This window comes from Filicampus tigris, chromosome 3 (assembly GCF_054856515.1).
Source record: "Filicampus tigris isolate MCC_2025a chromosome 3, RoL_Ftig_1.0, whole genome shotgun sequence".
Classification (NCBI taxonomy): Eukaryota; Metazoa; Chordata; class Actinopteri; order Syngnathiformes; family Syngnathidae; genus Filicampus; species Filicampus tigris.
The window spans coordinates 20,313,388-20,335,846 of record NC_141219.1 but is presented as its reverse complement, the minus strand read 5'-3'; the positions used below and the strand labels follow the sequence as shown (position 1 = coordinate 20,335,846).

At 42.2% G+C, this 22,459-nt stretch overlaps 1 long non-coding RNA gene across 1 annotated transcript in view; it reads right to left on the bottom strand.

The window, feature by feature from the left end:
- The window catches only part of LOC147150216 (uncharacterized), a 94,377-nt gene that overhangs the window by 4,564 nt on the left and 67,354 nt on the right, over positions 1-22,459 (bottom strand). Inside the window, exon 2 of the long non-coding RNA XR_015086321.1 lies at positions 11,652-11,749. This is a non-coding gene — a long non-coding RNA (uncharacterized LOC147150216). The remainder of the gene's footprint in view (positions 1-11,651; positions 11,750-22,459) is intronic.

Genomic DNA, 22,459 nt, shown 5'->3' with positions numbered 1-22,459 from the left:
GGAGATACACCCAGGTGGGTGAGGAAACAATTCTAATATATACAGTATTTATTATGTATTATATTATAATATATATTTTCCGGACTATAAGGCACACCTTTATATGAGCCGCACCCACTCTATTTAAAAAAATAAAAAATAAATAAATAACAATTAAAAAAACAAACATATATAAGCCGCACCTTTATATAAGCCGCACCTATCTATGTTGAAAAATAGGGCCCACTCACGGCGTGTCATCCCTGACGTTGCTACCGGGATAGTATTTTGGGAGCGCACAAGAGGCGATGTGACTACTGTTGTTACACGCAAGATAAAATCGCTGTTTTTCTCGCTTGATTTAGACGGCCAAAATATATAAACATGGTGAAATGTTGCTGTATTAGGGGGTGCAGCAATGCCAACCACGATCGCAAAGGAAGAAAATTTCACAACGGGCTGTGATTTTATAGGTTTCCTGCTTGGCAGAAGACAGAGGGAACCCTCGTATCGGACATGTCAAAACGTAGTCGGTCGGATGGCTTGGTTATCGGCTGGAAGTAATAAATAATAAAAGTAATAAAAGTTTGATTTTCACATATTGTCCCCTTAATTGTTTGGTTTATGTATAACTAATGATACCTACTATACTAATCCCCTAAATACAAATAATTAGCTTTAATCACATAGAAACCAAAAATTACAAAACTAAATCTTACATGTAACAAAAAGGGGGAGATCTGCTTTTGCATTTGAACTCTTCACATTTAAAAGATTCAATCCACTGAGTTCTTGAATTTGCACACATTCTTTTCCGAGTTGTGCGCAGAAAGTTTAATTGCAACTCTATGAGGAAAAAAAAATAATGTTCAAAGAGGAGCAGAAACAGGCAATATCCACTTTATTTACTCTTTGTGCACTTAACTTCAAGGAACCACACCCCGCTCTACTTTTTATCGAGAGCCCTTACAAAAAGATAAGCGAGAAGAGTGGAGAAATACTGTAGTACGTTAACCTGGACAAGAAGCCACATTTATTGTTCTTTATGGCAGTGAACGAGATTAGAGAAGGAAGAAGACTGGTGTTCACTACTATGCTCCAGTGTTTCCCTGACGGAAACATAATTGTATGGGTTTAGGGTTCCTTCCCACTCGCTTCCTGCATGCTATAATTAGATGTGTGGTTTCTGGCAGCCGACACTGACTTTGGGAGCCCTTTCTGTCTACGCACAGATCTGGGGTCAGATTTAGAACTTCCCCTCTGGAGGACGATGAAGTTCTTGAAGGAGCGAGTTCTGATCTTGCAATCTGTGCTTCGGGTGGCGTTTATCTGGTGCGTGGAACCTGCGAGCTGAGGGGGAGCCCGGGAGACTCTGCATCAGCACTTGGCCCGCAGTCATTAGGAAGGTAGAAGAGTAGTGAGAGAGTTGGAAAAACACTTAGCAGCCTTGTGGCCTCTGTAACACAGACCCGATCCAGCAGCCCTCTTTGACCCGCACTCTCATAACTCTTGCTACTCCCACATATACACACACACACACACACACACGCACACACATATAGTCTTCAAGAGGGCACAAACGCCAAGCCATTTGGCAAAACGTGAGCCGCAGCCATGCATTCCTATGTATCTAGCGTGCATGTGTGCGCGCATGTGAGAAGGGTGGGGCTGAGGCTTTTCTATAGAGAAAAAGCAAACAGTCCATAAAGGGGCCCTGCCACTCTTCCATTTCAATGTAAATGAGGCTGACTCTGGCTGGGGGTTAAAAAACTCTCTAGGGGCCTGGCGACTACCCCCGCTGGGGTCACACACACGCACACGCATGTGAAACACAACACACAACTACACAAGCCTACGCACACCAAATCTAAGGCAAGAGGCCCAGATAAAGAGCTCAGAGAGCCTGTCAGAGTGTCAGCTCCCATTAGGCCAAAGGCTGTTGTGTGTGTGTGTGCAGGCAGGCGTACCATTTTTTTTTTACATTGCATTCAGTGCACACTCTCTTTTTCTCACACACACATCCTCCCAGAGCCGCCCTGCCTGGCTGACATGCTGTTTGAGACAAGAGAGACACACAAAAGACAACGGAACCCGGGTGAAAAGACAAACATCTCCTACATTTCCTACATCACACGCAGCGGTGGCAAAAAAGAGAGGAAACAAAACAAGGTCTAAATGATTCTCGATGGGAAGAGGTTTTGTTACAAAAAAGGGAATCCCGACACGATTAACCTCTCAAGCAAACAAGAAGGAAAACACAAGTGATGCATTTTAGGCATTAACTCTGAGCATGAAACGCAACTAATTTTTCATGGCACTGTAAACTGTGATGTCGCACATTTTATACAGTGGTGCCTTGAGATAAGAGTGACCTGACTTGCAAGTTTTGTATGGTGGCAGTGAACTAAAATCAACTCACAATAAGTAGTATTTTGGCAAAGATGCTTTAAGCTGTTTAAACACCACTCCCGGTTGAAGTTTACTGTCAAAATAAACATAAAACAAAGATAATTGTGCGTTGTTGTTATCTAAAAAATAATAATAAAAGAACGGCTTGCCAACTTGATGCAAACATATAATGGAAAATGCTCTTCATATGCTAATGCTAACAGTGTCAATAGTCATGATTTTAAAATTTATATTTCAACACCAACGGTTTAGCAACACAGCTAGACAAGCAAAATAACTACCCACAGCCATATATTCTTTATCCTTTACAAAACTGACAATATCATAGCATCATAGTGAGTCACTTACAGTAGTACTACAGAAGAACTCTATTCTTCCGTTCTGTCTGCACAACTGCCAAGGCAGGCACACCAGGAGGGACAGCACAGTTAAATGAACTGCAGCAATAAATCATGATGCCCAGACTGTCTCCATCCATCCATCTACACTGCTTACCCTCACGAGGGTCGCGGGGAGTGCTGGAGCCTATCCCAGCAGTCTTTGGGCAGTAGGCGGGGGACGCCCTGAATTGGTTGCCAGCCAATCGCAGGGCACACAGAGACAAACAAACATCCGCACTCACAATCACACCTTCTTCTTCTTCTTCTTCTTCAATCACACCTAGGGGCAATTTAAAGTGTCCAAACAACCTACCATGCATGTTTTTGGAATGTGGGAGGAAACCGGAGTACCCGGAAAAAACCCACGCACGCACGGGGAGAACATTCAATCTACACACAGGAAGGCTGGGGCCGGAATCAAATCCACGAACTCCCCAAACTGTTTTTTGACTTTCTATTCAATTATGCTATTTCTGTATCTTTCTATAAAGCACAACATTATGGAGCGCTATTTTTCCTTCGACTCAAAGAGGCCGCACCCCCCCATTGACCTACACAAGTAAGACTCGCGCTCTCTCGGCCAGCACGTCGTTTGACGTGCAATTAGGATGTAAGCGAGAAGCAGGGAGGCCCGATCTCCTCCCACTGCGACTTAACAAGAAAGCATCATACAACCTGAGGAGTGGCACTGACGAATTAGCAAGACGGGGAAGCCTGCTCAAGAAACACTGAGTAAACAAAGAGGAGAAAATATTTTTTGAGCTCAGCCCATACACGTCTCCCTTGCTCGTGCCCTGACTCAGCTGAGCCAGGTGTGTGTTGCAACCTGAAGCTTTGACATGCTCAGGCAGCAATACCGGCTTTTATCCTACTAAACCAGTTCACTTCAGTGCAAGATGCGATTGTTTTCATTGCCAAAGTTGTGAAGGGAAGTAAAAATAACAGCTTGTAGCATGCGACTTACTTCGGGTCACGTTATAATATGGGAGTGCAGTGATACAGTGTGGTACGATAATGGTAGCCCCTGTTAAAGTTAAATCACTTTCAATCTGATTAACTAGCTTTCAGTATGAGAGACATGGTCTAGGAATTGATTCAGCATCTCATCTTCAGACTTTACACTTCCAAAGTTCTTAAAGGTCCACATCTTTCCCTATCAAAAAGGTGGGGATCGACTGCAGTCCACTCATCGATTGACAGCGACTCATCAATTTCAAAGGAGTTGCATGTGAACAAAATGCCCCATTGTGAAATAGTACCACTGTGGAATTCGCTTTGTTTTTTTAATTTAATGGTGAGTTAAATTGTGCTGTACTACTACGACGGCACCCCCTATTTGGCACACCCAATAATGAGTCCCTCCAAATACATTATTCATCCATTCATCCATTCATCCATACATCCATCCGTCCAGCCATCAGCTTATCCTCACGAGGGTTGCGGGCGTGCTGGAGCTTCAAAACCGGAACATAACAAACCACAGTGGACTGTTCTTGTTGGTGAAAGAGCCCATATTAAGATGCGCCTCGTAAACAAGTATAAACCTTTATGTTCATACTGTAATCCGACAGGTGTTTCATCTAAAACACAGCAGGCACACAATCTAGGGGAACTCCAGCGGCCCTGGAGCATTCATCCTGTCTTTGGTTGTCTGAGACTATTCATGACAGTGACACACAGCGCAGTCAGCCTCGTGTCTAATCACTCCTTGCGTTCAAAAGCCTCAAACCACAGCCCAGACCCCCTTAGGCAAGATTCGTAAGTATATGGTCAGGATATTTCGCATACACACGTTCCGGGTACTCATTAGCGTGTTTATTTGTCTCCTACTGTACATGTGTCGTTGTCAGCTCAAGGCTTGGCTGCGCATCAGTCACAGCCCTTGCATGTACACACAGGCTCAGACTGGCAGACAAAACAGAGGGAAGAAAAAACAGACACACGAGAGAAAGCAGCAATTATAGATTTGTTGATGACTTCATGCTCACGTGAGCCAGCAACTTGTATCCGTGTGATGCGTTCAGTGGCCCACAAGTCTTTGAGGAATACATGAGGGCTCAGCGACGAGTTGAGGAGCCCCTCTTTTGGCAATGTTTGCCACGATAAAATATGGCTATTTTAGAGTACACAGTATTTATTTCTTCAAAGCTCTGACCTCAAGATCACATATCCTGAAATAAAAGTTGGCAAGCGTTCACATAAAATGGAGTTTTTGAATTTGGATCGGAGAAAGCTCTGCCAATTTGTTAAGTGTAACACACCAACTACTGCACAGCATAGCATGCTAAGAGGAGAAAAGAAATGGCTGCTCACAAAAAGAATGTATTTGTCTTTTTTTTAAATAATCTATCTTATTATTTGGACACTATTTGTGATTTAAACAAAGAGGAAAATCAAGCCAAAGACAAAGCAATTTCCAAATAAGATAAATCTATTATGTAAGGCACAACTTTTGGCAACTGTGTATCTCTTGGAAGGCATACTTGGCATTCCTATGTGGAAAAATTAGCAAATTATAGACCTACGGATTGAGACAAATTTGGATGATTAACCCTGCAAACCTCTGGTTGTCTGCTGTCCTCCCTCTACTCTCAACTGCAGGGCTCTTCGTGGCCCACATTAAATTCTCGTCACGCACTACCTGTTGTTACTCGGTAAACTCAAGGACCGGCTTCCATTCAGTTCTATTTGCAACAAGGTGATCTCTACTGCTGCTTGAAAGTGGAAAGTCAGCAACATTTAACTCGTTAAGAAACAAGACAGCTCAGGACATTAGACGCTGGCCTTGCCCCCTTCTTGCCGATAAATTAGAAGTAATTATTTTGAGAATCACCGTTGCCCTATTTTCATGCAGGCATAGCGTTGGATATTATTTGATGGTGTGATGGCGGGTGGGGTATTAACAAGGGAAATGCATTTGACTAAATTACCTTCTTCAACTACAGGGAAATGTACACACTAAAAACGCTGGGTTGTTTTCTTAACCCACTTTCTGGGTTAATTATGTTGACCCATTAGATAAGGTTGAAGATTGAATTTGGGTAGGCTGAAGAGCTGGAGCTATTTCGGAATTGTGTATTGAGCTTGAAATAAATTTAATGCAACATTCTTAGAACGAATTGGTGCCGGCTGTATGGCTCAGTGGGTAAGAAAGCTGACTTTGGACACATGGGTTGGAGTTTAAATCTATAGCCATGGCAAATGTCCCAACCACAGAAAACGGATGGGTTGCATCAGAAAGGGCATGCAGTGCACAAACTGTGCCGAACATATCGTTTGAGTGACTTGCTGCAGTAACCCCTGACAGGGGAAACTTGTTACTTCTTTGAAAGTGCTGGGTTAGTTAGTTTGGGTAACCCATCAGATTTAAGGATGTATTTGGTTAACTTCTTTTTATGGTGCAGTAGTTGCCTGATAAGCAATGTTTGGTGCTAGTCCTTCTATATTTGTGGATTAAAGTGCAAAAAAAAAGTGTGTTTTCCCCGCAAAAACTCTGTCGTTATTCTAAGATAATACTTTTGTGTATTTCAACCCTTAAGCAATAACAGTTTTGTAACAAGCCAGAAGAGCAGAAGGAAAGATAGATGCACTTGAGGCTCAGCTAAACCTCTTCACATTAAACTAGTACTTCTCAATTATTTTCTCTTTCTCCCCCCCAACAGAAAAAGCAAACATTCCAGGCCTCCCCAAACTCCGCCGCGACTATAAATACTATCATTTGTCTAGAAAATTACGATAAGTACAGCGCTGCATACCACTGGATCCTTATTCACATTAAAGGATATTGAAAAAAACAGAGATAGAAATACATACAACTTAAAACAAAGAATAACAAACGTTGTTTTTTAGCCTGTAACAAAACATTTAAAGTCCACCAATTTGCCTGAAATTCAAATATTTAAATTATAAACGATTTTTGAGCGGCGGATTGAACCCAGACTTTGTAAACTTCCGAGACAATATGATACAAGAAAAAAAAACAATAAAGAGGAATTGATCAGCAACATTAATTCAGGGAAAAAAAATTCAAACACTTTAACCCACTTAGTAAAAAAACAAACGATAAAATAATTTCTGCTGATTTTGTTTTTTTAATCAAAATGAGGAAGTGAGGTGCAGTGCACAGCTTTTCAACGCGGGTTTATTGCAACGACTCACCGTTGTAGTTCCTTTGCCATAGTTGTACAAAGCTGTCCTGGCGCTTGATAGGGATCTGTAATATCCAACCTGTCCAGCTTGCACATGTATCACATTATCTGATTTTTATAAAAAAAAAAGATGTGAATTCACTTGGACGGAATGTTGACTGATAAACGCAAATTTTATCTCTGCTCTTCACTGTAACTCGTTCACCTGCCGCCGCTACTATCCTGCCAGCATGGCTGCGTAATCAAATGCACACGTGATCAGTCACCGTCATCAGTCAGGTGATGTCCGGAGCCCCTGAACACATGCTGACAATGAGAGCACCACTGCTATCTATTTGGGAGTATTAGTACAGCAATTACACTACCCACTACGGCCAGAGCCGCCTCTACCTACTCATAGGCCCCGAGGCTAACCATCAAATATAGGCTCCCCCTCCCCGACTCTAAAGCCCTATCCCAAACATTTCCAACTGTTGGTGAAGGTAGAAAAATCATGTCAGAGTTCGTTCCAGGTCGTAAATGTTCGTCAAACTGTTGTCAGACATTTGTCAGACCTTCACCCATACTTTTCTTGTTGCAAGGGAAATTTCCATGCGACAAGAAAAATCCGTACAACTGTTGGCGAACCTCTGTCGAACATTTCCAACATTGAACAAACCCTGGCGAACACTGACGTGAACGCAACATTTGCTGCCTTCGAAAACACTGTAATTGCTCGCTGCTTAGTTCAGGCATAAAGGTCTTTTCTGAGATACTCAACTTATTTTTTAACATTGACAAACAGATCAGCATGCATATTTATACATTTTAACAAATAGAATAGCCAACAAATCAAAAGATTCACACACTGTAGTTTTTATTAAGAAATAGTGCATTTTTCCAGTCACTTCTATGAATAAAAAAAAAAAAGATATTTTAATAGGATTGCACTGATATAACAAACAACTGCAGACACAAACAACACAATGCCCTGCACCAAATACAAAAAAGGCCATTTTTGCAGTGTAGAAAACTTGCCGCTATCTCAACAGAAACGCCACACTTTGACAATGGTGGACAGGGAACAAAAGAAGGGGCGAGCATTCTACAGGATATCAAAAGAAGACAGGTGGACGGCTCCTCCAGCCTGCGGGTCGCTCTCGCTTACAGCACTGGGGTTGCACAAGCGAGCTCCCCATCCATCCACGGGCATTACGGCGAGCGCTGCGTTTTTTACGCCCTCCGAGCGAGGCCGGCCAGCCCCGGCCGGCATCCGCTCCGCTCCGCAGCCACCGTGGCGGAGGCCATGGGCCAGCGTGTGCCTAGCCTGTCGGGCCGGCCGCCGGCACAGCCGCCCGTCCGTCCGTCTATCCGTCTGGCCAACCTAGCCCTGGCTCTGAGGCAGCCTGCATGGTTGATCCTGCTTGTATGCCTGTCTAAAAGCTTAAAGCCCTGCAATTCTAAGTCCACACGACCCATAAACCTAGACTTTGTAAACTTCAGAGGCAACTTCGCAAGGACTCACCAGTGCATCTGCCGTCGTTGAAGAAGCATTCCTGGTGCATCTTTGATATTCCATCCTGTTCACTCATTATGTCCTTTTTATCAAAGTGAGATGCGACTTGACTTGGACAGGATATTGACTGATTAGGTGCCGCCGGCTATGGTCCTGTCATCTTGGCTGCGTGAACAAATACGCGCGGGGATCGGTCTCGTGACGTTCGAAGCTCCCTCACGGGAACTTCCTGTACATGGGGATTGGCTGAAAATGATCATAGTATATGGTACGGGTATGTGATTGGTTTCGCGGACGCCATAATGACATGATTGTCAGACAAATAAACACATGACAGAATAATGTAGGATTTAATGCCTTCCGATAGGCCCCCTAGCGTGGGCTTTGTGTACTGCAGGAGCAAGTGACACTCTACGACCACGGTGTTGCACATAATCACCTGCGGCTTCGTCAACTTTTTTTTTTAAAATTCTGATAGGCCTCGGACTTCCATAGGCCCCTTCGTAAGTAAGTGCAACTCTGAGTACGTCAAAAAAAAGGAAAAAAAAAACGTGTTCTCTGTGGCCTTGGACCACAGGGGGGTGCGAACCACTATTTCAGAAGGACCGCATTAAATGTACACACGCCACATAAATGTAAAAACAAAGCAATAATGACGTGACTGCAGTTTATCAGTTAATGTTATGAAATATGAGCAAAATTAATTTGATAAACAAATAAATTGAGTTACGAACTTGGTCACGAAACGAATTAAACTTGTAGGTCAAGGTACCACTACTACTAACATGCCAACTTCATCAGCCTGCACGTTAACAGTTCTGGCAACCATTAAAGACTAAATCAACAGCAAATCTGCAGTTTCAGATAAGTAGTACACTCATTTGGGCTCACTTTCCTTATTCAAGACACGATTAGCCTAAATTCATCAATTCTAAACAATCAAAATCATTCTCAGCCCTCAATTAATCGACTCATCTGTTAGTATGCATCCACTAATACGATTTTGACAGTTCCCCTCTATTGAGCCACTGTTGAAGTAATTAGCTGAATTTCAAATATTCCAAAACTTTGGAAAGTACAAAGAGATATTAAAAGACAAACAGAGAGAAGCAGTGAGGGGAAAAAAACAATTTCCAAGTGCAAGGCTCATTGGTGTGACTTATCACCTGCTGGTATCTAAGGCTGCAGCTAAATGACCCTACTTATTCCACGTTTGCAGCAGGATGGCGACAAAATTAACAGACACACACTCAGAGTGCCTCTTCCAGCTGCACACACACATATATAACATACTTGATGGCCATAAGTGATTTGTCTTAGTCTGAGACAATTTTTCCAATTTTATCACCTTACTAAACAAAGATAAGAGGGAAATGATACGTGAAGAAGTGATGGAGAGCAGGGATGAGGCATAAACGTGAAGTACAAGGGAAAAATTCATTAATCTTGAGGAATTGTCACAGGGGAGAGGCTCAGCGGGGGTGAAACTTTATTTAACATGCAAGACAGCACTTGTCTATAGCCCCAGGTAGGATGGAACCATAGAGCTGAGCACTTCAGCACTCCATCCAGCGGGAAAATCGCAGAGAAAGGGTTTTTTTTCCTCCAATGGAAGCTATTAATTATCATACACCCTCATACTTTGCTGCAATCACTAAAGTTAAAAAAAAAAAAACATTCAGAAGGGGTTGAGAAAATGTTATCAATGTTACAGTTTCTCTTTGGTCTTTTGTGCAAACACCTCCTAGTGTGTATACCGATGTTATCCATGCAGGTCATAGGTCAAGTCCAACTGTGCTGTTTTGTCTCTGAAACACTGTTTTCACTCTGTTTCCTCTCTTTTAATCCCTACCAGCTGTGTGTGTATGTACTTGTGTGTCTGATGCACTAAAGTGTGTGTGAAGCTAACTTTGACACACAAACAAGACTAAGTTGTGTGATGTTGCTCTAACCAGAAGAAAACTACCAACCTGTGGGACACATAGGATGTTGTTATCTATTCAATGACAGCTGGAGGACATAAACGTATTGGAATATTCATTTGTGGAACAGTGGGGACTGGGAGGGGGGATCAATCCTATTACAAAACATAGCCCCTAATAGAGTTCCATTAAATTAGCTCTCTGAGCCGAACACAAATGGCCACTTCAAAGTAGAGAGCGCATTGAGAGGCCACACTGTTTTCACCAGGATACAATTTAGACTGAATTGTCATGCTCCATTTTCAGACAGTCCTGACAACTGCTTTTTTTTTTTTTTTCAAGACACCTGATACACTAACACAAACCCCCACCCCACCCCTCTTCCACCATTTAGTTGGAGACACACTTGAAGAGCAGCATGCGTGGGAGGGGGCTGGTAAATGGAGTTGTTTGGAGGCCTATGCGAGGGGTCAGACACCAGGATTGCACATCTGTCCTGCCACCAAAGGGCTGTCTCCACTCTGGCACTGTGTGTGTGTGCGGATGTGTGTGCCTGCCTGGTCACTAATGAAGGTCTTGGTATACAAATACAGAAATACAGCGAGACTTGACCATGAAAATGAATTGTAATGCCATTAATCAATTTCAGGACTTCAAAAAAACAGCACTGTATTGTACAAATTTGTATGGTTTTATAAAGTGCAACTACAGGATGTTGGGACAAGCCAGAAGTCCCCAAAACAATGGAGCTGTGTGCCTTCAAATGGGGCGTGTCCTAGTGTGTAACATCAAGGACATGGCCGGTTAATCTCGTCAAGCGTCTGGATGTACTTTTTGGCTTACTTCAGCCGTTTGTTTGCCTTCAACCACCTAGCTCAATTACATTCTTCAAGTCCATGATCATTTGAGTCAAGTATAAGTTTTCCAAGGTTGATGTCCTTTCATGCGATCTACTCTGTCGTGTCTCGTCAAAAGCGCTGATGATTATATAGACACCAACTCCACATGAAAGTAAAAATCTAAGAAATCTTCAATTGTTAAACTGCGCCGCATTCAATCTAATCCCATCTACTTCCAATCTTTCCCCTTATCCTCTGAGACGGTGTGACACCAAAGCTTCAGTGTAAGCATGTTTGAGCTGATCAAAACGTTCAGCCTGAAGTCAGGAAAGAATTAACCCGGTGATGTCTGGCTGCGAAACTAGGTGTGCACTGGGTGTGAGAGGGAGAGATTTCCCTGTTGGCGCGTGCTAATTAGACCAGAGTAAGTAGGGCCTGCTAGAGCTTGTCTGACGGCTGACCTGGAGAGCCGGGATTACCTTCTCCAGCTGCTCTCCTCCATACTGCCTCTCCTGATGCATCCTTATTAATGGGCAGGTGGCACCGGGTGGATCTCTCACTCACTACTTCTGGGCTTCTGCAATGATAAGTGTTTCACACACACACACACTATTAACACTGGACAAAGAACAGGGTTCCGTTTCACAAAGCAGATTTAGTGAAAACTCAGAGTCTGCTAAGCAGTAGCGTAGCTGTCAGAGCTGGGCATTCCGTCTATGTGATGCACCGGTCCGTTTATCCGCCTACGACGGATGCCCGTTTTGCTGACGGTAACATTTTAAAATAGACGGAGGAAGCATAGTTGGAAGCCCATGTACTGTATTTAATCCGTCTTTCGTCTGTAGTCCGTCTTTAGTCTATTTTTCATGGTGAGGCTTTGTTGCTTGGGGACAGATTTGAGTGAGGGTCAAGGCTGTGAACAGGCTTCCATGGCGCGGAGTCACTGTGAGTCACTGTGAGTCACTCTTTCTGTTCTAATATCAGCGTGCTATTGAAGTTTGCAGTCGGAATCGCTGACGGAAGCCCGTTTAAAATCAGAGGCGGACCGGCCTATAGCCGGGTACTATTTTTTGTGTGACTCTAACTCGGTGCAGAACTATACCCCGCAGGATTTACGGCAGTCATGAAAATACAAACTTTGACGCTTATAAAATTGAGCGGATGTATGTGGCCTATGGCTGCACATGTGGAATAGTTTTACTCCCAAGACTAGTGGGTCCATGGCAAGGTAATTATAGTTCATGAAAACTACCCGAAAAAAACAAAGAATAAAATTGAAAAAAACATTTTCGTGAATGAAATAAATTAAAAATTAAAATGCTTTAAAAAACAAACAAAAACTAACTGAAACGACATCTTATGTTTATAAAATTAACTAAAACAAATTATAGCGAAAATGTCCTTCGGTTTTTCATCTTTGTCAATTGATGTCATACATGATCTTTCGGGGTTCATTTTAGATCTATTCATTTTGGTATGTCTGTACATCCATACAAAAGAAGGAAAGTCAAACACTCTTTTGAGAATTGTAGTTTACTTGAATTTAATAAAAAATATTTAGTGACCTTTTATATAAATATATATATATATATATATATATATATATATATATATATATATATATATATAGAGAGAGAGAGAGAGAGAGAGAGAGAGAGAGAGAGAGAGAGAGAGACAGACAGAGAGAGAGATAGTAAGAGAAGCATCTGCATGTGATAACCGCTAAAGATCCTCCAGTGAATTCCAACATACTGGTCTTACTTGTACAACCCAGCACTTGGTGCTGACTTGCATACATGGTCATTCTTGTCATTTCCTCTCTCTCTCTCTCTCTCTCTCTCTCTCTCTCTCTCTCTCTCTCTCTCTCTCTCCCACACACATACACACGCACACATCCCCAAACAAACGCACGCACCCTTTCCCCCGGCTAAATGTGTGTGGACACCTGGTCTAACTCTAGAAGACTGACATTTCTTAGGGCTGGAAGCTAAAAAAAATCCCTGTAAAGTGAAAGTGAATATGTCTTGTAAATTTGACACACCACAGAGAGGAGTGAGCTAACAAACCTTCCAAATTCTAATGATAAAAAAAAAAACATAGACAAGCAAATAAAATGAGGCTTTAAAATTGGAAAGTCAAGACATTCTATCCACTCAAATGCTGTTTGCGTCTCTGCTGAATGCATGACTCCACGCCCCGCTGAAAAATGGAAGCTATTTTGTCTCGTCTGGCATATATCAGAGCTTTTCCACACCGCCACAATGAGACACTCTAAAACGTCTCTGTCCGCGTTGGACTTTATTTTTGTATTCTTCTCCTTGCTCTTCCGTCTTTCTCTCCTTGATGAGCATGCACTCATGGCTGGCAACGAGGTGCTCTAAAGCAGCAACGCCAGCAAACTATCCAAATGGAAGATGCACCTTTGTGGTGCAGGCATAGCTAACCGCACGTCATAATTGAGCTAGATAACCGGTGATGCGAATCAAGGTGCTCAAGTTTTTATGGGGGAGTGGGGATTCATAGCGGACCTCAAAGTGCGTGATTGAATACAATTTAAGCTACGCCTAAAAAAATGAGGAGAAATGGTGAAAAACAGTTTAACGCTAAAGCTCCACAATTTAGAAATACATACTTCTATATCTTCAAATCTGTACATTGTATTTACAAATAAATCTTGGATTTCACATTACAGCTCTTTAATTGTGCAGATTAGTCTATACTAGGCATCTACCAGTCTTAACACTAGTCATATTGGTACACTAAAGCATTGCTGCGTAAGTACAATTCAACCGATTGAACCTTTAAGTTCAATATATTTGCTTTGTGCAATATGTTTTAATTGAATCATCATTCAAGTACTTTTTACATTCTCAAATATTCAAGCGTAGTTTTGAAGTTCAAACTGTGCATAATGTCACATTGGTCTATAATATTTTAGATAATATTTAGTTTGAGAACCACTGTACTATACAAATGATCCAACTAAGGGTTACGATTATTTAAGCATGATGCCTTTACATAGATCGGCACCCAAAATCCAATGTGTTCTCATGAACAAATAAACAAAATAGCCTTAACTTTCAAAGCCTTGCAAATGGATGTTTGCACAATTGTGGGCTTTCTTTTGCACCCGCAAAAGTTTGTGGCCATCCCTGTGGAGCAGAAAAGATGCCATTTGTAGTATTTAATGTGTTTTGCTGACATGAAACATTTGCTGGCCCCAGCTTGTACAAAAGTCCCTGGATAAAGGGCTTTTCCCTTAAATCCCAGATAGCCTCCCTACTCCAAGGAAGACTTAAATGGGGACTGGCAGCCTGCAAGGGAGGTGGGATTTTTTTTTTTTTTTTTTATGCCTGAGCTTTTGCACTGGGGCTTGGGGTTTGCAAAGGGGGTAGGTAAATATTTGGGTCAGCAGTAGAGGTATAAGTGTGCTCCCCTTGGCAGGCTATGAAACCATTTGGAGTCAACACGAGGGCCGAGCAGTAACAAATTCCCTCGGATTTGGAAAGAGCTGCGCTGGCTAGGCTTGCTGTAAAGATTAAATATCATGTAGGAGACAGTACATTTTCTGAGCGTGTGTGCAGTTGCCTGCTGGGGGGGCCGCATGACTGGCACTGTGCAGCTGCCCTCAGACTTTTGTATTTGTGTGTGCGTCAAATGCTGCGTCCGGTGGTAAGGTCAGAGAATGCAAGCGCCGCCACCCTGTGTAACAAGCTCCTACCCGCACAGCTGCTCGCCATACTGTCACCGACACACACCGCACCTGTTTGCATGTGTTTTTGTGTCTATGCATGCCATGTGTGTGCCAGCGCCATGATACACCGGAATAGACCAAACGTGAGAGCGTGTGAACGGAGCAACCTTTGTGCCGCTTGCTTTCCTGGTGACACTTTAACCCCCCCTTCCCGCATATCCTTCTCCACCCTCGACCAAGTCATATCCTTCCTTCCTGAAAATGTCGACTGCTCTGTCAGCTCATTAGCTTCATCTCTAGCAGTGTGACGTGCATAATCTGCTCCAGTCTTGAGTGCTCATTAATGGAGCTATACTGATTGTTTAAGCAGATAAAGTATTATTGGATTGATGCTGTAATGAAAGGCACAAAAACAGGGAAATTCTTTCTCATCATTATCTTATCAAGTCAGCCCTATGAACAACAAACCCATGTTAAAAACTGTAAAAAGGAATTCAGGGATTTGTTTCAGGAGAACAATAAGGGGAATTTGGGGTTTGTATGCTGAAAATAGTACAGAAATAGAGATCATTTTTCTATGAACATTTTGTGTGCAACTCAAATTTTTCATAAATCGCAACTCGAGGAACCACTGTACATGTAGTAAGTATAGTGTTAAAGTATATTTCACAATTTCAGTTTTCCTGAATTTTGTGGCGTGGCTAAATTGGAGTCCAATGATGTACTTGGGCATAAAGCATGAGATTCCTGCCACTATATAAGACCATGAACGCCTTCGTTTGCATCAGTGGTTATCTGGCGTAATTGCGATGTAAAGTTAGCTAGCTAGCTATGCCTACTCCCTGAAAATACATCTTCCCTTTCGATGGTCCGCTGTCCGTAGCTGCTTTAGAGCGCCTAGTTGTCCGCTGTGAGTGCGTACATGTGACGGAGAGGCGGAAGAGTGAGGAGAGGATTTTTAAAAAGTCCGGCTGAGCTTTACCGTTGGCATGAGCACTTTAGAGCGCCTCGTTGTCATGGCGTGAAAAAGCCTGTGGCATAGCCTCCAGCCACCGGAGGATTTAAGTAAATATTTTCGGGGCTCAAACATTTCCACAAGACCCATTCCTACAACCACAGCATGCAGTTAGCCACCTAGCTATGCCTACATCCTGAAAATGCATCTTTCCTGGATGCCACAAATGACAGAATATCTCAGTGCTGTTATTTAAATCCCAACAAGCTTGCAAGCTAGCAAGTGGCTAGCACCTCTAGTCGTGACAAGAAAAGCCCCTTGATGACCCGGTGGGATATACACCAGCCACCAGAGGCTTCAAGCAGATATATTGTTGTGACTGAAACATACAGGGATATGTGCAGTATGCATAAGAAAGAGCTAGCTGAGGTAGCCTCCATTTTTCAGCCAGGTATGTTTTTATGCATTCAGTGGAAATGCAAACAGCACTTGAGAACGGAGACAATGGTTTGATATTTCACAATTTTGAAGCATCATTTTATATACTTGGTGATGTTTCTAATCATTCAAGTTTGGAGGGGTTGTTAATATTCTTCTCTGTCTTGTGTCATATTCAGGAGAAATATTTATTTTCACTTTACTTGGACTTTAAGTGAATACCAGTTTTAAACCACCACCTGAAGTTATGTTCTTAATTGGTGGAAATATTGTTATAATGGGGTCAAGATGGCACTGCATTACGAGCACATCGTTATCCATTTCATGAATAAGACGGAGGGCAACAGTACGTAATCACCGTCAGTTCACATTCAGGAGCCTTTCTCTTTCTTCTATGTGTGCACGCCGATGGCCAGGCAGATTATAACATTTAGACAGCAGATGAAATGGGATCAATAAATAATGAGTTGGAAATGTCACGTGTGTCACTTTATCATCAGCAGTTCATGTTGATGTGGTCGCTTATCGCTGGCCGCAAATTACTCACAGCACTAGCTATGAATAAGATTAGCTTTCTCATTTTCCCAGAGAAAACCCTTATAAATAAAATTACATTACTGCACAATTTATTTTGTACATTTCCATGCATCGCCTTGAGTAAATGTGACAGTCAGCAGGATTGCATCAAAGTAATGTAGATTTTGTCATTTCCTTAAATTCAGGGCAGAAAACATGTTATGACTGAGTAGATTCTGTCCTCCCCTTATCAGCAAAATTGTCTCATAAAAAAAAAAAAAAAAGGAGGCGGGAACAGCAATTTGAGTAGGCAGAGCACAGGTCATTTCACCTCTAAATATAGTTATATTTCAGCACTATGGCCTGTGTGTTTATCACGTTGGCAGCAAAGAAACGTGTCACCTTTCTGTGACCTCTGCTGATTAATATATTTTCATAAAGTAGATACCTAGTCAAATGCACAATCTGCAGGATAAATGTTACTGCGACAGCTTGACAGTCATTCTGCACAGTTGCCCTTTTGCAATAAGATTGTGGACCATTTACAATGTGCTGTTTACTGTGGCACTCACAAGAACTTAGTCAAATAGAAACTAGACACTATTCCATTTAATGTTCTTATGAGCTCCACTCTGCCATGTCGCTGCCAGCCAATGCAGACTGGTTCAGTTCCTATTTCCAAATAATTATCATAATGATTGCAGCTCGGCATTGTTGGCCTTTACTGCCTGTCGTTATCATGTAAACATTTTATTTCATTACAGATGCTGCATTAGCATCATTATATATATCACAGTAAACGTATTCACTGGTTGACTGGAATACATCACAGGCGAGAAAATGTCTCATTGTACAACATCAAGTGTTGTTGAAACATACCATTTGGGTTTTACAGTAATCCAGAAGGCTGAGCTCTAGAGTGAGTGGCCGGATTTTTGACATGGGTGGCCCCTGCGGATCTGACCAAGTTGGGGATTTAGAGAAAAGGTCCGCATGTAGACTGGAGGACAAGGAGCCTCTCAACAGGACAGCGCAGTCAGGTGACAAATGGTGCCTGAGGCCAGCCAAGTGCCAGAAATGGCCTCTTAATCAATCAGAGGTCACTCGGGAGGCTCAGTCCAGACTGCTCCCACCCTGGGAGTCGGCCATCTGATGGAACACTCAATGCCAAAGCATGGTGCACAATCTTCTCTTCTAGCTGGTGTACCACCGCTCCTGCAACTGTCATTAGGCACATTTCCATCAAATGGCACTGGTAACGCCACACTGTTTTAAACTCGGACGAATAGCCTATGTGGTTTTTGTATACAATATTATTCACAAGGATAAAGGCAGTGCACTATGTATCACTTATTACAAATAAACAAAATATTGGCAAAATATTGTCCTAGTATGCAAACAACGTTTTCAGTCGTTTTTGGCCAATGTAAACGATGATCATTTTATTTGACTTATTGTTAGTTCAATAATATACTTATTAATTATCATGTTTGAGAGGCATGTCCACGTACTACACATACATGATACGAACTCTCTCCGGTAAACAACAGCCATGGGTTTGAATAAGGTAGATATGACATGCTCCTTTTGAGCTGTGTGTCTACGGAGATGCTAAGCTAGGGCTGGGAGATATGACTGAAAAGTATATCACAATATAAGTGTTTCATATTGGTCGATATAGACATCTCTTGATTTTTTTCCCTTTTTTAACTATTGAAAATAATGACCTGGAGAAAAATCAATTTAGGTTATTTTAATCACCAATCACGGCTGACCTGTTTTCTGAAGCTGAGCCGTGATTGGTCATTTTCAGTTGACAAGAGTGACAAAATGGCTGCCCCCCTGAGATGGCTAAAAAGAGCTGGATTTTGCTTCTTAACTCATCTTCCATAAACGCAATATTAATCAGAATGCCGTGTTAACTAGTGGGCCTGCATAGAACATATTCTAGAAAAAAATATATTTTGGGTTGATTTCCCACTTTAAAGGTCACTTCATCAGTAAGGCATACAAGCATCTTTCCAATAACTTCTTATAGACGAACTATACTACCTCCACTAATTCTATTCCAAAAGCATTTCATTACAAATGAGAGTACCCTTAACCTGCCATGTCCTCTGATTATGTGTTGGGAAATAGTTGCAATAAAACCTCTCCCCCTGAGGTGCACTGGTCTCAAGCTTGTAACCCCCATCCTTGACACATAGCCATCTGCACTGGCATTTCTGGCAGTAAATTAGGGAGTGGTGCACAGGCCAACCCAACCTAAGGCCATGCCCTTCACATTCTCTGCTACAACCAGAGGCCCACCCTTGCGCACCCCCTGGGGTTCAGCGACACACTGCAGGGTCCCAAGGGAAACGTGAGGCTCCGGTGGTAGCATGGCCGTTCTGTTCTTTATCCTGAACCTGGCAGCCCCCTCACTTCCCCTATCATACTGCATGTAGATCACGTTATTCTCCCACCGCCATTTATCCATCAACCTTCCCACCATGCCTAACATTAAGAAATTAATCGGTCCAGACCGACTGGTTTCAGACACTTTCATCTGTCTGTCTTACAGTAATAACTTCTGTGAATGAATGAAAACATTACCTTACATTGTATTTAAAAGGAAAAGATTATGAATTGTTGTTCTAATATTAGGACTTGGATGTTAAAGTTGGGGGGAAAAAAGCACTAGCATTACTCATTTAAACCCACTGATATTTTGTCACGTTGCCTTTACACCCCCAGTAAAAGTGCCAATTCACTGGAAAAAGGGCCAATCCATTCAGCCATCAATCACCGGACACTCATCAATCCATATATCTATTCATCCATCCTGACTCTCAGTACCTACGTCCGAGCAAACATTGAACACAATTGATCCACCACTACCTTCCTCTCCCACTCATGGAGCATCATGCTGATTCAGTTCTCAACAAGGCTACCGCAATAGCACACAAATAACTCAGGACTGAGAGGAACAGTGACCGAAAAGAGATTCAAAGTCACAGAAACGCAACACACAGCTACAATAGTGGATATGATTCAATACAAGTCAGAGACAGAACTGAGAACTCTACAATGTTCTTCAAAAAAAAAAAAGAGGAAGAGGGTGGAACGAGTGGGGGACAAAGACATGCAAGAAGTGTCAAACTAGGATCAGGGGGGGATCAGCAGTGCAAACTAGTGTTTCCTCTGCAAGCATTCAGATGCAGATGCAACTTTCACAGCTCACAATTGGAGGCTGTCCGGAGTGTGGGAGTGTGTATGCACTTGCGAGTGGGTAAGGACGATCACATACGCAAAAGAGATTCTCACACATCTGCTAACCTGCATCTCTAATGGGGTGAAAATAGGCCTCCATTGTGCCACCACGCAGACCTGGCTGGAGTGATGTGACACCTCCAATGATAACCTCGCGCACACTGGAGCGCCCTCTTCGTCATTGTTTGAATGCATAACGCCTCTGACGACTATGTAAATATAGCAGACAAGAGAATATTCAACATTACAATGTGGACAGGATAACGATGTGTTGATTTTCATGTCTGCAGTGCTGTTGTCCTTTACCAAGGACAAATTCAAGCAATTTCAGGATCAATGTTCAAGCATTTCCTGTGGAGGTAGTAAATTTCTTATGTGATTTTATAGCCATTAAATGACCAAACCTTTTAACCAGTACTACACTTACTTAACAGATATTTTCCCTTTTGTCTCCTGAAAATAATGCTAGCTAAATAGGAAAACACACATTGAAGGATTTGTCCCATATTAGAATCAGACTGGTAAATACTGACTCTGATGGACGGCTTTAGATTAGCCAATATGCTAGCCATAAATTGATCAGACAGCAATTGTAACACATTTATGATCATCACACACAAACAGCTAAATGTCTTCACACATAAGCAATCAATAGTAAGGGAAGAAAGAAAATTCTTTGCATCTTGTGTAACACACTCACGCGTATACTTACACGCACACACCAACAGGCATTCACATAAATGCACACATACAATTTTGTTTAGTGGAATTAGGATTGGGCATAATTTGAATTTGGACGATTCTGATTCCAATTCCGCGCGGCACGGTGATCGACTGGTTAGCACGTCTGCTTCACAGTTCAGAGGTCGTGGGTTCGATCCCGGCCCCGGCCTCCCTGTGTGGAGTTCTTCCCGTGGCTGCGTGGGCTTTCTCCGGGTACACCGGTTTCCTCCACATTCCAAAAACATGCATGGTTAGTTGATTGGACTCTCTAAATGGCCCCTAGGTGTGATTGTGAGTGCGGATGTTTGTCTCTGTGTGCCCTGCGATTGGCTGGCAACCAATTCAGGGTGTGCCTCCGCCTACTGCCCAAAGACAGCTGGGATAGGCTCCAGCACGCCCCGCGACCCTTGTGAGGATAAGCGGTATAGACAATGGATGGATGAATTACCCAATTCCGACTGCGGTGCGATCCGTATCACTTGGTTGAGGGTCAGACTCGGAGCTGGCGACCCCCACTTCACTGTCGGCGTTGTGAGCAGACGTCTCGACGGGGAGGAAGGAATTTCAGAACACCGGTAGGTCGACGGAAAGAGTCAAAGACTCGATAGATAGATAGATCGATGGATCGATGGATCGATGGATAGATGGATAGATAGATAGATAGATAGATAGATAGATAGATAGATAGATAGATAGATAGATAGATAATCAAATAATGATGAATTATAAATATGATCAATATTTAATGATGAATAACGAATGAATATATAAATATGTGCAGTGTATGAAACTTCTCTTGATATGCATTGCATAGTGTTGTTTTAAAACCAGAATTTATCTGATTGCCCAGGAGTACCTAATAGGGTGTCCAATGATAGATGATAAGCTGATTGATTCATATTATTGAACCTCTACATTCATGGGGCAAAAGTACTCACACTCTGTACTTAAGGAGTAGTACCGATACTTGCGCTAAAAAAGACAGTAGTAGTAGCGTTGATTCACCTCTGGCATTTACAGTAAGTCAAACCAAAAAGTATAAACCATAAAATGTACTTGAGTGTAAAAGTAGAAAAAATAATTTTTACTGTCAATTATATACAATATCAAAAAGAAAGGAGAAAAGAGCATTCGTTGTGAGAAGAAAAAAAAATCACGCCACACTTCTGTTGTTGTTTTTCAAACCCAGAACTAGCTAGCATTGGCTCGACTTCAATACACTTTGAAGCATGTTCCCATAGCTTTGCTAATGTTGTCAAGTGTGTAAAAAAAAAAAAAATTAAATGACCTAATGATAACTATTTACAACAACCATACCTGTACCTGTATGTGTATTTATCAGATTAGATGGGTAATTTTTGAACGACAAAAATGAATGGTGTTGATTTTTAGGCTGGCCCCCAGAGATGGCTAAAAACGAGTGCATTTTGCTGCTTAATTTATATTCCACAAATGCAAAATTAATCAGAATGCCGTGTTTCAACTAGTGGTCCAGCTGGGGACATATTCTTGAAAAAAATATGTTTGGGTTGAATCCCGCTTTAAATCCTGGGGGAATATCTTGCTTCTCAGAATCTGTTGCCGTTATTGTTAATACTCATGGGTTAGCTGCTCTTTTTTCCACAAAGATATCAGTCAATAAACATCTCAACCACATTTGACTTTACCTATCTATTTACATTCTTTCTTTTCTCCTCCTTTTTTGCAAT